Genomic DNA, 16,210 nt, shown 5'->3' with positions numbered 1-16,210 from the left:
CACTTTTCCCTAAAGTCAGCTATAAAGCCTAAAAATATTACTCTGAATTTTCCCCACATTTCTGTGTAACAGCTGGCCATAAAGAAATTAAGACCCTCATTTCAGAGGAGTCCTACCCCATACCTGGGAGGAAGAAATTCTGTACAGTGAGGCCAAGAAGAACCTGAATAAACAGGCCCTGCTAGAATTCTTGAGTCTATCACTGCTAGCTCCTGTCCTTTTCTGTTCAATCACACTTGTACATGGCTGTCCCTGCTTCATTGAACCGAAGCATAAAATTGGATATCTTCCCCTGTATCTCTGGGTCTTCATTCTGGAGGCTCCCATGTCACAGAAAACTATAATCAAATAAATGTGTTATGTTTTTCTCTAACATGTCTTGTTATAGAGGAGTTGGTCATTGCTCTTATGAAGAAGAAAAAGATCACCCCTTTTCTGCCCCTACAATACCATAATCAACAAAAGAAATAATGTCATGAGATGCATGTTGCACAATATTTTTAGTGGTATGAATTTACAAACTGTGAGCCTGCAAATGGAAAACCTGCCATAAAATGCATTAACTATAAAACTTTGACGTGGGTGGTTCTCATGTGATGTTGCCCATCTGTTCAAGAAGCAAAGAAAATCCTTAAAAATCCTTTTAAATAATAAGAAATGCTCTGCAAGACAAAATAGAAGTAGTAAATGAAACTCTTTGTAAGGCTGAATTCTTAAAAGTGGATTTATCTAAACTCAAGTTATAAATCTACATATTTTATAGATATAAGCATTTTAAAAAGTATTTAAGTATACCCAGACTTTACTCCATTATGTGTGTATGCACTGAGGTTGCTGTATGCAGTCATATAAAAAGAAGAGGGGGTGGATCTAATTGATGTAAAATAATAAACATGCATAAATTAATTTTAAATTAGAATTTGATGTATAATATACAGTTATGTAAAAAATAAGAAGTGTTATAGTAATTTGTAGATTTTGGTTATGAATATACAAATAAAAAAGCTCAAATCATCTACATATGTGAATTCCTATGTTTGTCAGATCAAGAGGAAAGTTATGGAGGGATAAACAAGTCTATTAGCATTACCTTGATGAGGAAAAGAAGACTAAAAAGGGTGGGGGAGTCAATCAGATAGAAGATTAAATTATGGGTGCCTGTGTTTATTTCCTTTTTTAAATTTTATATTTTTCACTTAATACAAACATCACATGTTAATTTAGTCAGGCCATGTTGTCATATGTTTTATGTTAAATGCGATATAAATATCTTTTAAAGGAATTGCCTTTAAATTCGGACTGCACTGAATTTGTGTTGGACTCTACCACTTACAAGCTATGTCCTTTGGCAAGTAAGTAAATCCTTGTGTCTATGTTTCCTCATCAGTAGAATAAGCATAAGAATAGTAACCACATCAGATTGTAGAGGAGTTAAAAGAGAAGATGTGAAGGTCTGTGAAAATTACACAAAATAAAGCATGATACCTAGTAATCACTCACTAATGGGCAGTAAATTTTATTCCCCTCTCATAGAGGAGAAAGCTCTTAAAGATCACCTAATCAATTGAAATGCCAGAGGCAGCCATCAACCTAATTTTCAGAGCAGATTCTGATCAATTTAAGACATAAAACAAAGATGAAAGCCAAAAATAAAACAAAAGTGAAAGCCAAAAATATCCTATTATACAGATAAAATGTGGTTACATAACTTGTTATAAGAGTCAGATAACCTACTCTTACCCTAAGGAGACTACCCCTAGACTGAAATTTGGGGTAGCCAAACACAGGAAATTTTGTCTTCAGATTTAACATGCTTATTTTGATGTTTAGAATGAACAGAGAAAGAAGCATTAAAGCTATCACATATCATGCAGTGGACTTTTGAAATCTTCACTTCATCTCACTGAGACTTGTAGACCAATATGTGGCACTCATCAATCAACTAACTGATCAACTGAATAACTCCATCTTAGACACAGGGTTAGGGCAATGACAGCAGTATGTTGACGGAAAATCTCTCCTCAAAAAAACCAGAATTGTGGAAAGGGTGTTCCTTTCTGACAGTGCCCAGCAGTTTTGAAACTTTGTATTAGAAAACTCTCTTACCAAAAGTAATCTTATGGGAAGTCTCAATGCATGAAACTACTTTACTTACATAAATGGCTGAAGGGAGGAAGGAATTGTAAAACTTTGAATCACAAAATTTCACTAATCAATGCTAATTAATCAATCATGGTTCCTACTTCATCTCTCCTAAAACAATACTTATACCACAAAACAAAACAAGACAAAAAGCAAGCAAATAAAAAGTTTGAAACATGTAAATAGCACATATTTTTAGTTATTGACTTTATTCAATACGTTTGAATTTTCTTTTATTTTGCTTAACATACATTAAACAGTCTAATTCCAGAAACTGCAGTGCAAATACACTCCAGTTACAGTTAACAGACAACACCCTGGTTATTTTCACTGTATCACTTATTTCCCTGTAATATTGGCTTTCCATGCAGAGATTTTGTCATTTATTTTTATATAATATAACCGATAGTAGAAATTGGACTATTGGGTGCATATGGTTACAATCTTATGCACTGTGGAAAAATCATTTCTTTTTATCCCATACAGCTTTGAATTATCCAATGACTTGAAAGAAAGGTTTTCAGGGAGAAATTATATAACTTCAGTAGACAGAATTTTATGCTAAATTTCACAAATGGCCTGTTGAAAAAAAAAAAGTTTTCTTTAAGATTTTGAAGGTATGCAAAGTTCACTTATAAAATGATTCAAACTCATGTACATGATTCTTTGATGTATATTCCAGTTTATGTGCTATATGGATTTCAAATTCATCCTGAGAAAATAATCTCATGAGCAGGAATGTCTTCATAAGGCAATACAAATGGTTTGTATGAAAATAACTATTTTTCATGATACCTGTTCTTAAAATTAACAAGCCAATACTTAACAGGCTGTTGGAATTTTTTTCTGACATATTTATTCTTAGAATCACTATATTAGCTATATTAGTTTAGAAATCTCTCTAAATTAGGTCAATGCCATATTGTGACTGTTCTAGCCCTGGTTATAAGTAAAATCACATATGTATATGTTTATATAACTATGTATTATATGCGTACACACACACACACTCACATATATATATTCAATTTCCTACCGTCCCTCTCAGAAAACATCTGTAATCTAACAGAATTAACTTTCATTCTGCTTATTCTCAAAAGATGACTTTGTCTAAGAACTCACAGAGAAAATTTGGGAAGACAATTTTTAAAATTTTCCTATCTCCCCCTTCTTTCCCCATGAAACATCCATGCCAACTTCTGATCCTCTAGTTATAAAGATTGTGTCCATCTTGTGGCTCAATGCAAAGTCACCCGCTGGCACTGTTTGTCCTACATTCTTCTGTTTCTTACGGATCATTGCTCCATCTGTCTTCCTCTCCATTTTATCTTCATAGATACTTTAGCTTAGCATATAAACACCAATACTTCTTAAATAGTTATGCCTCTTTGTGTCTGTATCACAACCTTCTCCCTTTCTACCGTAAGGGATAGGGCTTTAGCACAGTTGTTCTGTGGTTAAATAACAGCAACTGAGAAGGCTCTAAGCAAGAAGAGTGTTTAGAGTGTGAGAAGATGAGAAAATGCCAGGGTCGCTGAAGAACAGAGTAGGGAAGACAGAGGGGAAAGAAGATGAGAGTTTGCTCATCAGAGCCCATCAGAAGCTCTCAGAACTTCAGGTTAATGAGAATTTCTAATACAAACCCATTAGTGAGCTTAATAAAAAAGCCATCTCCTATTCCATGCTCAAATAAGTACGGGGGGAGGAGAAAACAGATTCTTCAGCTATGCACTCCTCAAGAAGAATCGGGGGTCTGAGTCAGTTCCCAGAAAATTAAATAAGCGTTTTAAACCTTTTCATTCCTTTTTAAAATTGTATTGTGTTAAGAGCACTTAACATGAGCATTACCCTCTTAACAAATTCTTGAGTACCTTTTTGTTGACCATAGGCACAATGTTGCATAGAAGCTCTCTAGAGCTCATTCATTTTGCTTGACAGAAACTTTATGACCACTGATTAATAACATCCCCCTCCCCAATCCCCTGTAATGACTATTCCATTCTTTCATTCTATCAATTTGACCTCATATAAGTGGAATCATGCAGTATTTACCTGTCTGTGATTGGCTTATTTCATTTAGCATAACATCCTCAAAGTTCATCCAAGTTGTTGCATATTGAAGAACTTCCCTTGTTTAAAGACTATAGTATTCTATTGTATGTATATAAAAAAATTTTAAATCCATTCATCTATTCATGGACACTTACATTTTTCTCACACTTTGGATATTGTGAATAGTGCTGCAGTTAACTGTTAAAGTAATGCTAATATCTCTTCAAGTTCCTGATTTCAATTCTTTTGCATAAATATCCAAAAGTAGGATTACTGAATCCCATTGCAGTTTTAGTTTTTTAAGAATCCTCATACTGTTTCCCATAGTAGCTGCACCATTTTTCATTTCTACTAACAGTGTCCAAGTGTTCCAATTTTTAAACCTCCTGGTCAACACTTGTCTTTTTTTTTTGATAACAGTCATGCTAACAGCTGTAAGGTGATATCACTTGATGGTTTTGATTTGCATTTCCCTCGTGATTAGTGATGCCTGATGGCCATTTGTGTGTCTTGTTTGAAGAAAATTCTATTCAAGTCATTAACCCACTTTTTATTAGTGTTAGTAGTTGGCTTTTTGTTTTGTTTTTTTTTTAACTTTGAGTTATAGGGAAGAACACATTTCTCATAAGTCCTTATGGAAAAGAAATTGATAAAAAATAAAAACAACCAGAAAATAAAGGGTTAATTACACAAAAACAAATCGTGGTGAGCACTGAGTATACATTTAACTGTAGAACTAATAATGGAAATAAATATGAGAATAATGGCTAAAAAAAGATAAGACATATAAACATACTTATTAATGTGTTTCTTGTAGATAGCATTCAAAGCTATAGTTTAAAACTATTTATCATATACCTATTTTACAGGCATACAGGAAGATGCTGAGAAAATTAACAAAATTAAACTCATCAAAAAACAGAGAAACAAATGTGCCAAAGAAAATCCTATTATTATCAGGGCTGACATTTACAGTTAATAAATACTGTATAAAATTAACTAGATTGATAGTACAGTCTTGAGGGCAAATTGTGGAACTTCCAAAATTTTAAGAAAAAAAAAAAGAAAACGTATGTCATATGTGGAATGTTTAGAAAAAAATGCACATCACAAATGATAATAATTTTAAAGTCAGTCAGCTATTTAAAAAAAAAAACAGACAATAAAACAAAATGTATCCATTTGCTCTGAACGTGAGATTCTGAAAAACCCTGAATATATAGGAATAAGAAAAGACCTACTGAAAAAAAAGAAAAAGAAAAAGAAAGCAGAAATAATTTTAGTGACACTTTAAAAGGAACAATAAATTGTTCCTTCTCTCCTATAATATCTCCTATAATCACACAAAGATATCTCCTATAATCACAACCTGACATTTATAAATATCTGTGCACACAGTAATATAACAGAAACATTTTTATCTATTGGAAATGGATTTAAATCTACCATTTGTTGTTTCCTCTTTGTCCTGTCTACTCTTACCTCTTTTTTACTTTCCTTTTATTAACTAAATTTCATTTTTATTTTTTAATTTTTTAAATATTTTAATCATTATATTGGGAGTAATTCCAAATGGGTTATGAGAAAACTTATTAATTGAATTTGATGAGTTTTCTGAAGACTCTTAATGAAAATGTATTTGCCAATAAAAATAAAACATCAGCAGAGCTATCATGTACTAGGCAAAGAGTTAGACTGATACCAAGCGACATTCAACATTAAAAAGATACAATATAAAGGAACACAATCTGTTGAGTATTAAAAACCATCTCAATATGACCTCTTTGCAGTTGTCACATAACTAATTAGCTATCGAATCCAAAGTAAGTTTGGCTGATGGAAGTAAGGAATCAGTATGAGGTAAAAAATAAGTTCCTCAGCGCAAGAGAACTGAATAGTGTTTTGGACCATTTTCCTGGCTGGTATAAGCAGTATTTAAAAAATCTTCTTTGGCAAGGGAGATAAATACAAATAAAATGCTACACTTTTTTTTTTGAGTTATTTTTTTCATAGTTTTTTTTTTATTATACTTTAGATTTTAGGGTACATGTGCACAATGTGCAGGTTTGTTACATATGTATCCATGTGCCATGTTGATTTCCTGCACCCATTAACTCATCATTTAGCATTAGGTATATCTCCTAATGCTGTCCCTCCCCCCTCCCCCAACCCCACAACAGTCCCCAGAGTGTGATGTTCCCCTTCCTGTGTCCATGAGTTCTCATTGTTCAATTCCCACCTATGAGTGAGAACATGCGGTGTTTGGTTTTTTGTCCTTGCGATAGTTTACTGAGAATGATGTTTTCCAGTTTCATCCATGTCCCTACAAAGGACATGAACTCATCATTTTTTATGGCTGCATAGTATTCCATGGTGTATATGTGCCACATTTTTTAAATGAGCAGACTGTTTCAGGAATGACAAAGGTATCAGTAAAGTAGCAAGGTGATAATTTAAAACATTATTTGTTGGCCGGGCGCAGTGACTCACGCCTGTAATGCCAGTACTTTGGGAGGCTGAGGCAGGTGGGTCACCTGAGGTCAGGAGTTCGAGACCAGCCTGGCCAACATGGCGAAACCCTGTCTCTACTAAAACAAACAAACAAACAAAATGGAAAAAATTAGCCGGGTGTGGTGGCAGGAGCCTGTAATCCCATCTACTTGGGTGGCTGAGGCATGAGAATTGCTTGAACCCGGGAGGCAGAGGTTGCAGTGAGCCGAGATTGTGCCATTGCACTCCAGCCAGGGTGACAGAGCAAGGCTCCATCTCAAAAAAAAAAAAAAAATTGTTGTGGGCTCAAAAAGCATTCAAATGGGTTTATTTAACGGTTTCATAATAGCCAGGAATTTACGGTTATAAAATTAAAGGAGGATACTTTTTCCTAGGAGAATTTCTTTAAAACCAAGCATACTGCTAAATAGTAACATTATACCTGGCAAACAATCAAAGGCAACAAAACAAGTTTAAATGCTGTAATAGTCTGCCTAAGGAGTCCCAGAGACTGTATAATAACCAAGATGCAAACTAGTTTTGTTGTAACAAGCCTAGTTTCAATTCTATCAAACATGTCCTGGGTTAGATAACCAGTTTCATTGAATGTTTTGAAAGCTCGCCTGCCAGCCAGTTAAGTCCCTCATACAGAACAGTGCCTTGTGTAGCACAAGTGGCTTGAATATACCATGTTCTGTTGCACAGAGACTGAATTTGTCTGTCATTTCACCAATGGCCATAGCATTTGGCAAATTTTGTTTGTTTGCAAAAAGCAACAGCACAGTATCTCCCAGCTCATCTCTGTGAAGCATTTTCTGTAGCTCTTCTGCTCCCTCCTGAATTCTTTCATAATCATTGCTATCTGCCAAAAATAAGAGCCTGGGTATTCTGGAAGTAATATCTCCAGGGAGGCCTAATTTTATCTTGACCTTCTCATACTGTGAAACAAATGCTCTTATTCTACTCTTTTCATGTTAAAACCATTGGTAGGAATGATGGTGACCATCTCCCCTAACTTTACCTTATACAGAGATCACCTTGACAGCAGCATCCAATCCAACCATCAAAATTAACATCTGCTTCTTGCTGAAGACAGGAACAGAAGGGATGGTGAGGCCCAAATTTAATGACAAATTTGATGTCCTAATTTTTGTTTCTATTTCTATAATGAATCTTTTCTTCTGGGTCCTTTGAAGACTATCTTTAATCATTGGTTTTAAGCAATTTGATTATGATGTGTCATGGTGTGATTTTATTTGTGTGTGTACGTGTGTTTGGGCTACCATGAACTTCTTGTATCTTGAATTTATGTTTTTCATTATGCCAATGTTTTTCACAGATTTTTTTTTTCCGTCACCTCACCCTACCCTGTCATTTTCTGACTGTATTTACATACATTTGGCTGAATTGAGTTGTCCCACAGTTCACTGATACTCTGTTCCTTTTTTAAAATCTTTTTTCTTTCTGTATTTCCTTTTGAATAGTTTCTATTGTTATGTCTTGAAATTTACTGTGCTTTTCTTCTGCAAAATGCTGTTAACTCTACTCATTGTATTTTTCTGTTAGGCATTGCACATTGTTATCTGTTTTAGACTTGAGATGTTTTAGTTTTACCTCTTTCATGTCTGCACTTTACATGTCCAATCTATCCTTTAGCTTCTCAAACATATTGAATACAACTGTAAAAACTATTCTTTCACTCTTTATTGATTCCATCCCGTCATTTTTCTGAATCATTTTTAATTGATTTTTTTTCTCATTATGGCTTACATTTCCTTGCTTCTTTTTATTAAGCTTCATAATTTCTATTAATAATTTATATTAAGCTTCATAATTTCTATTCTTTATATTAAGCTTCATAATTTCTATTACATGCATTGTGAATTTTATCTTATTTGGGCCAGGATATTTTTTGATTCCTTTGTTCTACAAGGCATTTAAGTTAATTGGAAAGCGTCCACTCTTTGGGATCTCTGTCTTAATGCTTTACTAAGAAGAATGAACACAGCCTTTTGTCAGGGTTAATGTTTTCCACCACTGAAGCATATTCTTCTGAGTACACTATCTGATATTCTGTGAATTATGAGGTTTTCTTCTCTAGATATTGGAAACTGGCACTACTGCTGGTCCTTCATAAGTCCGGGACACTGTCACCTTTAATGATTTAAGGTGGTTGGTTTCCTTACACACATGTACTGATCAGCCTTCAATTGAACACTTGTGAGATAAATTCTCTGCAGTTCTCTCTCTTTGCTTTTCTTTCCTCTCCCATGCTTTTCTTTGCAAACTCTAGGTGTTTTGACTTCCCTGAGTTTTTGGATTCATTTTCTAAACTCAGGGAGACGGCCAGGCTCTCCCTGGGTCCTTGCTCTGCCCTAAGTTCCAGAAACTTGTAGGCTAGAGCAATCATAGAACTCACCTCATTTGTTTTCTGTCTCGCTCACATAACTGCCATTGATGCTTGAGGGGTAATGTCGAGATCCATTGCTTTATATTTTTTGTTTCTTATTTTGTTGTTTTAGTCATGAGAGTAAATCTTGTTTCTTTTACTCCATCATGGCCCAAAGCAGAAATCTCATTATAATTTATTTGTATATGTATGTTTCTCCCAGTACACTGTAATCTCATTTTATTCATCTTTGCCTAATACAGAATCTCACCTAATATTGAACTTGATAAGCATTTGTGAAACCAGACTTCTTTTGTTCATCAAAAAGGAAGAGTAAATACATTTCAAGTTATATGGCAAGTTGAATGGTAGTAGGGACTTCTGTTGGAAAGGAAGCTCAAGTTGTGTTGAATCTAATGGGAAAAGATCTATATTAGAATAGTAATGTCTAAAAGATATGGCTTATAAACCATCGCTTTAGAGACTAGCACTTATATTTGAAAATTTGTCAAAATAATAAATACTATAATGCCTTAGAATAGGTGATAAATAGTACACAATAACAAAGAGTTGACCATTCTGGGTGAGTTGCTAGCAAAATTTATGAACATTACATTGATAATTCAAAGATTAGTCACACTGGGTAACACAGTATTAACCCAAACCAAACACATAAACAGGAACACCTCTAACAATCGGCATTTTACGATTGTCAGGATTTAAAAAATTCTAAAATTTCAACCAAATTTAAAAAGCATTTTGAAGAATTTAGATAATTTATCACTCTTTTTTTAGGAAAAGTGTTAATCCGCTCATTCCCAAGAGTTCATTTGTGGCCCCATTGACAGTCTCCATTCTGCTGTGCTCAGGAAGAAGGGAGGAATCTCGTCATTATACAAAGTCTATGTGAATAACTTCTCTATATCTTTCTTTAAATTTGATATAGAGAAATACATAAATAAGGAACAGCAAGTAGTTATATGTCAGACATTTTCCTGAAGAATGTGCCCTTTAGTTCTAATCTAATCTTTCCCCAAATATAGAACTACATTTAGGAATATGCAGGATAATAAAGACATAATCTTACTTTGTAAGAAGAGTTCAAATGTATTACTGTTTAAATAACTTGATGGAGACTTCCATAATATCTGCCCTCTTTTCATCTCTTCCCATAAATTTGCAACAGTCTACTCCTTACTATATGTATATCTAAGAAATATCCAGTCTTGGGAAAGATACTTAACATTTTTTTCTAAGATAACAAAGTAAGCTGTAGGGAAACCCCACAATCATAAGTAGGCAAAAAGCCTGCGAATGTCTATTGACTTATGAAAGACAGCGCCTTGGCAAGAAATGCCTTGTGATGATAGACCTTTAGCTCTGAGAGAAGACAGAGGAAACGAAGACAAAATCAGTTTTAGGGCAGCCCCCTGAGCACACAAGCTTAATAAATATGAACCTTAGAAACAATGATCATTGCACAATTTGCCTGTGATCAGACTTGGGGGTGTATATGAATCCTAAACACTTGGTTTCTATGTGACAATAAAAACACAGAACTGCTCTGGAATCAATTAAACTAGAATTCACACTCTTTTGTGACAGGTAGTGTACTATTCAGTGCCAGTGGAGGCAGATGGAGCATAGTTTCTGCTCAAAAATATGCAATCTGTTAAAATCTTTTTATAGTATGAGAAAAAAGCCTTTGCCTTGCTCTTAAAACTAATTTAAACCTTTTTAAAATGCATAAGGGAGGAAAAACAAAATGAGGGATATTTATTAATAAAGAAATTGGTGCAAATTAAATATAAGGAGAAGAAAGAAAAGGCAGCTAAAAGTGAATTTGAGTACACTAAGTTTATCCTATAAACTCCTGCTACAAAATTGCAAGAAGCAAGCCACAAATTGAACTGTGCTTATTCCAAAAGCCAAGACAAAGAGGGAAAACTGTCAGCTTTGTCGTTCACAATGCATATAAAATAAAATAATTACTCAGAAGAACAACTACTTCCAGGGAGGACTTCCTGAAAGAGATTTTTCCTGGGAGTCCTCTTGAAAAAAACACAAGTTGGGAAATTCATGCTAGTCAGCAGGCTTATCGATGGTCCCTTATGGGTGTTCCTGAATCTGCTCTCCTGTCAGGAATCAGGGAAGTGCAGTTTAAAACCTCTGCATGCACCACCTGCCCTCAAGTGGTCCTGAGAGAACAATCTCTTACTTGGTTTTATGGGGGCACAATCTCAAAGAAATGGCTGAGAGAAACTGCACCAGATTCAAGTTTTAACGATAGAGTAAACAGTTCTTCAATAATTTATGTTTCTCACAAATATTGTGCCCAGTATATTATAGTCACATAACTTTTTTTCAAAGAATAAACAAGTGCTCTGAACTACCTCTTACTCTGCTGCTATCCCATTATAGCCATTATAAAAAGGGGCAATAAAATCAAATAAAATATAAAGAAATTAAACTATAAAATTAATCAAAGAGCATAAGTATTACAAAGAAAATACAGTAAAAGGTAAAAAGAAAGGTAAAGTAGAAGTCAAAAAATAAATTGAATAAATAAAATAATATATAATAAATATAACAAGATAAAGTAAAAGAATGCAAACTTTCTGAGGAGAAATTTAAAGAAGAGGCATAAAATTAAAGAAGTGAAAAATAAAAAAATTAAAAAGTTTTTTATTAGAAAGTAAAATAATATTTAACAAATGAACAAATAGCATTCTTCACATCAATGAGCTAAAATAACTTTACAATCTTTACAACCTTAAACTACAAAGTGAGACTTGTTCTTTAAAAATATGAAAGAATATAGGAAATAAAAAAGGAAAAGCAAAGGATATGAGTTTCAGGAATGTGCTGATAATGAAGAGTCACAAGGCAGAACCATAAGTAACCTTTTTTGCCCTGGTCACTAAGTTAGTCTCCTGAGTGCCTTCTAGACCACATAGTCCTTTGAAAACGAGTAATGCTTCGATCAAAAAGCGAGGCACTTTGTTACTTCAGTCACTACCAAGTCATTTCTTGCCATTATTCAATAAGCTCTGGTTAATAGTCAACTGTAATTTGTGCATTCTAAATTTTTTAGAAAAGGAAAAATGATAGTTAGTACCTGTTATCTTGAAATATCTCTTCAATATAAAGATCAATTTTTTTCTATGTTTTGTCTTCACAACTCTGATATTCTTGAGTTGTTGACAAAGTCATCATTGATTTTTTTGGAGCCACTCAGATAATAGTTGAATTTTTATCTGAATTTATTCTACAATCCAATGAATCTTTTTTTACTTTTACTTTCAAATTTTTTACTCTTTTTACTTTTATGTTTATTCTTTAATTTTTTGTGAAGAGACATGATTAGATGAAACATTTAATCTGAAATGTTAAAACTATATAAAAGACCTCAGAAATGTTCACTGATTTGGGACATATAGAAGTAGATATTCATTTTCTAATAGGAAATTTAAACAAGTTCTCTGGACTACTGAAACCATCCATTTACACTGGCACTAATATATACATAATTATAAGAAAAACGTAGATACATTTCATGAATAGTAGATGTGATGATTTCAGATATTCTACTTGTTAACACTAACAAACAAAATTCTGTATGTATTAACTCTATTGTGATACAAATACATAATAAGGAAGTTAACTAAACTGTTTACATATATGTAAGAGTAAAGCCAAACTATCAAATAGGTTTTTTATAAAATTTGTGTTGCCATTAGAAGACATGCTAGGAATTTTATGACCTCTTCCTTAGGGACCATGTTTATCTTTGCTAGCCATCATACCTTTAACAATTATGCTTATTGAGTGATCTATGTGCATGTTCTTGCCCCTGTTCAAACAAACAGGCTAGAGCTTGTGGCAACATGATGACCTTACAAGTACAAAACACACACTCCTCAGGCATATTTGAGACATTAACTGTGATAAGCAGAAAACCCAGCCTTCTGTAATCTGTCAACAAACTAATAAATTACTTTGGTCAAGGGAGGAAGAAGTTCCTCCCATGACCATCTGCACAGGGGAATAGGTTAGTAATTAGAATTCCAACAAAACTGAGGGTTTGGACAAGATAAGCAAAGGCTTAATACGGAAAGTTAAGGGCTAATCCTTTTAGGAACCTATTAGCACACACTTAACATTTTTTGGCATTCTATCTATAAATATTAAAAGATTAGCAAGAAATATGATCAGGCAACAGGAATGCCCACTTAGAGCCCTACTCTGAATTCAAAGTACAAAGTATAAAGTCACATTTCTACTGTCATTAAAGGGAATTTTACTTTGAAAACAGAACCAGACTTGGGTACTTTCTTGATTATTGACTCAAACTCAAATTTACCTACCTGTCTTGCAAAAGATTAGCTATTTAATACCTTTAGTATATATTTTGGCCAAGGAACTGGAGTCAGGAGGCCTGGATTCGTATCTCAGTTCTTACACTTAAGAGCTATTTGACTTTAGTAGTGCCTCTTTCATAAAGAGCATCCCACATACCCCACCACAGCAACCTGTTGGACAAGCTGACCGAAAAGGAAGGCAAACAGCCCTGGACTTGGTAGAGAATAAGATGAGACTTTCCACTTACCTGCTCATTTGAAATTTTGTATTAGGCTTCTTCTAAAAGTCCACATTGAAGTTTAGACTATGAGCTGATAGAATGAGGACTGAGAATCCCAGAGATATCATTCTTTGTCATGTGATATGCCACAGTGCTATGTTCTTGATTGACTTTTATGCTCCTTATGTATGTAGGGTGCAAATGATACACCAAATTGCAGAGCCTTCTTAAATAAGGCCAGAATCATTGACAATATCCTCAGACCTACCACAACAAATGCTGTAAAGTACATATATGTTTATACTGAATGACTTTTGGGAGTATGTCTAGAAACTTGGAACTGAACTTAAGTTTACTAATGAGCCATAACATGACATTCATCAATTGTCAGCATAAAAAATGTTTCTGGGTAATGGGGAAACTAATCATTGCATAGAATTGCTTTTTGTAAACAAACACATATTTAATTTTATCCTTTGAGACATTTTTTATAATCAAAAATAAAACAGATATAGCAAGAAAATAAAAATTATATGCTCTGTGAGTTATAAAGTAAACATATCCACGTTGTAAAAATTATAATGAGGCAAGACTGCATATATACATATCTAACTACGAGTGAATCCATCCTGTTCCATTAATTTTCCTTAGTGAATGAAGATTAAAATGAGTTTCAAAATAATGAAGAAAAAGCTTTGGATAAAAATATCTGAAGACATCCTTCATTGCAGAAAATTGAAGATCTAGGATAAGGCAGACTTCAAGAAGAATAACGTTTATCATTTAATTTAGATAAACAAAAATTCTATCTTTGCAAAAGTATTCATCTTTTATTACAAATTGCCAAGGTCAAATTCAGTTCAACGTGCCTTTCACATTTTAAGGCCAGTCATATTTTAAGATGTCTCTTGGAACAATAAATTTTCTTCCCTGATTTTGTATATCTTTTTAAGATTTGCCTTTCTTCAGGAAACTCTGCCAAATGTGTTGAGAATATGAACCTAAATTACAAGTCATTCTATATGTGTTTAGAAATATAATTTTTTTCTGATTTCCTTGCAACTTTAATTACACAGTATTTCCAGTTCTTTTTCATGTCATTTACAAACTTATTCTCATTTTTGTTCCTGAGCCCAACACAAGCCAAGCATGAACTTTATCAACAACCTTGGTCTACCTGCCATTCTCATCTTCCCCTCTCACCAAAAACCCATTCCTTATCCTTGCTCCATTCCAGCTTTCTATCTGTCGGTCTTATGATGACTGCTAGATTTGAATACTGTTTTCTGAGTCTCTCTCAATTTGTCACTCTTCAGATTCAGGTTTCTGCAGTGATCTACTGGACTCCAAAATTTCTCCTGCTAGTTTTCCTTCTCTCCCTGTCTATGTAGTACCAGTAGGACAGAAATTCTGCTTTGGTGTTGGTACAATCTAGTTTCCAGGTCTAGGCCTCTGGCATTGCTCCAGGAGTGGATCACTAAGCATCAACTAATGACAAAGAGAATCTACTTTGTTCAGCGTTGCTGGAAAGGGAATTTGTCCTACCTCAAAGTTATTAGCCCAAATAACTCCTAAATATTTATCATTGTTAGGGGCTATAATAGTTTCCTCTACTCATTAATTGTGAATTACAGCACCTACCTATTTTGGCATCAATCATGAGTGAACTTGCCATTTGATGCATTTCTAAGGCAACCTGTTTATTCAGGTAAGTTTTTCAGCAGATACATTACTTTAGATTTGTAACTATTCTATTCTATTCTATTCTATTCTATTCTATTCTATTCTATTCTATTCTATTCTATATTCTCTATTCCAAATGTATCATTCATGTTATTCAATATACACATTCCTCTTTATTTTAAGCACTGTGCTAAACTTTTTGTATATGATTTTGGTATTATTCCTAATTCACAGATGAGGTAACTGAAGCTCAATGGAGTTAAGCAAATTTCCTAAATTATCAAGATATTAGTGAATAGAATTTGATTGAAAGCCATATCTCTCCAATTCCAAAGTCTGTTCTCTCTCAACATACAGCATGCTACATGAAAATTCAACATATTGGGCTGGGCACAGTGGCTCATGCCTGTAATCCTAGCACTTTGGGAGGCCGAGTCAGGTGTATCACCTGAAGTCAGGAGTTTGAGACCAGCCTGGCCATTGTGGCGAAACCCCGTCTCTACTAAAAATACAAAAATTAGCCAGACATGTTGGCGTGCACCTGGAATCCCAGCTACTCGGGAGGCTGAGGCAGGAGAATCACTTGAACCCAAGGGTTGCAGTGAGCTAAAATCACACCATTGCACACCAGCCTGGGCAACAAGAGCGAAACTCTGTTTCAAAAAAAAAAAAAAAATTCAACATATTATAACATGCACTATAGTTGAAGTTAGCTGCAAAGTGCAAGAGAAGGATTGAGGAGGGAGTGATTAAATTTCTTTTTTTTTAAAAGAAATTTTTGCTAAGTACCATCTAAGTGCAAGTAATCAATTATGCTCGGGAAATAGACTGGTGACCAATAAAAAACAGTGCCTGCCTCCCTGGAAGAACGT

At 34.1% G+C, this 16,210-nt stretch overlaps 1 pseudogene; it reads right to left on the bottom strand.

Moving 5' to 3' along the window:
* Positions 1–7,269: 7,269 nt before the first annotated feature.
* Positions 7,270–7,799, bottom strand: LOC101179231 (annotated as a pseudogene).
* Positions 7,800–16,210: the final 8,411 nt, after the last annotated feature.

Source organism: Nomascus leucogenys, chromosome 5 (assembly GCF_006542625.1).
Source record: "Nomascus leucogenys isolate Asia chromosome 5, Asia_NLE_v1, whole genome shotgun sequence".
Classification (NCBI taxonomy): domain Eukaryota; kingdom Metazoa; phylum Chordata; class Mammalia; order Primates; family Hylobatidae; genus Nomascus; species Nomascus leucogenys.
This window is presented reverse-complemented; position numbering and strand designations above follow the sequence as displayed.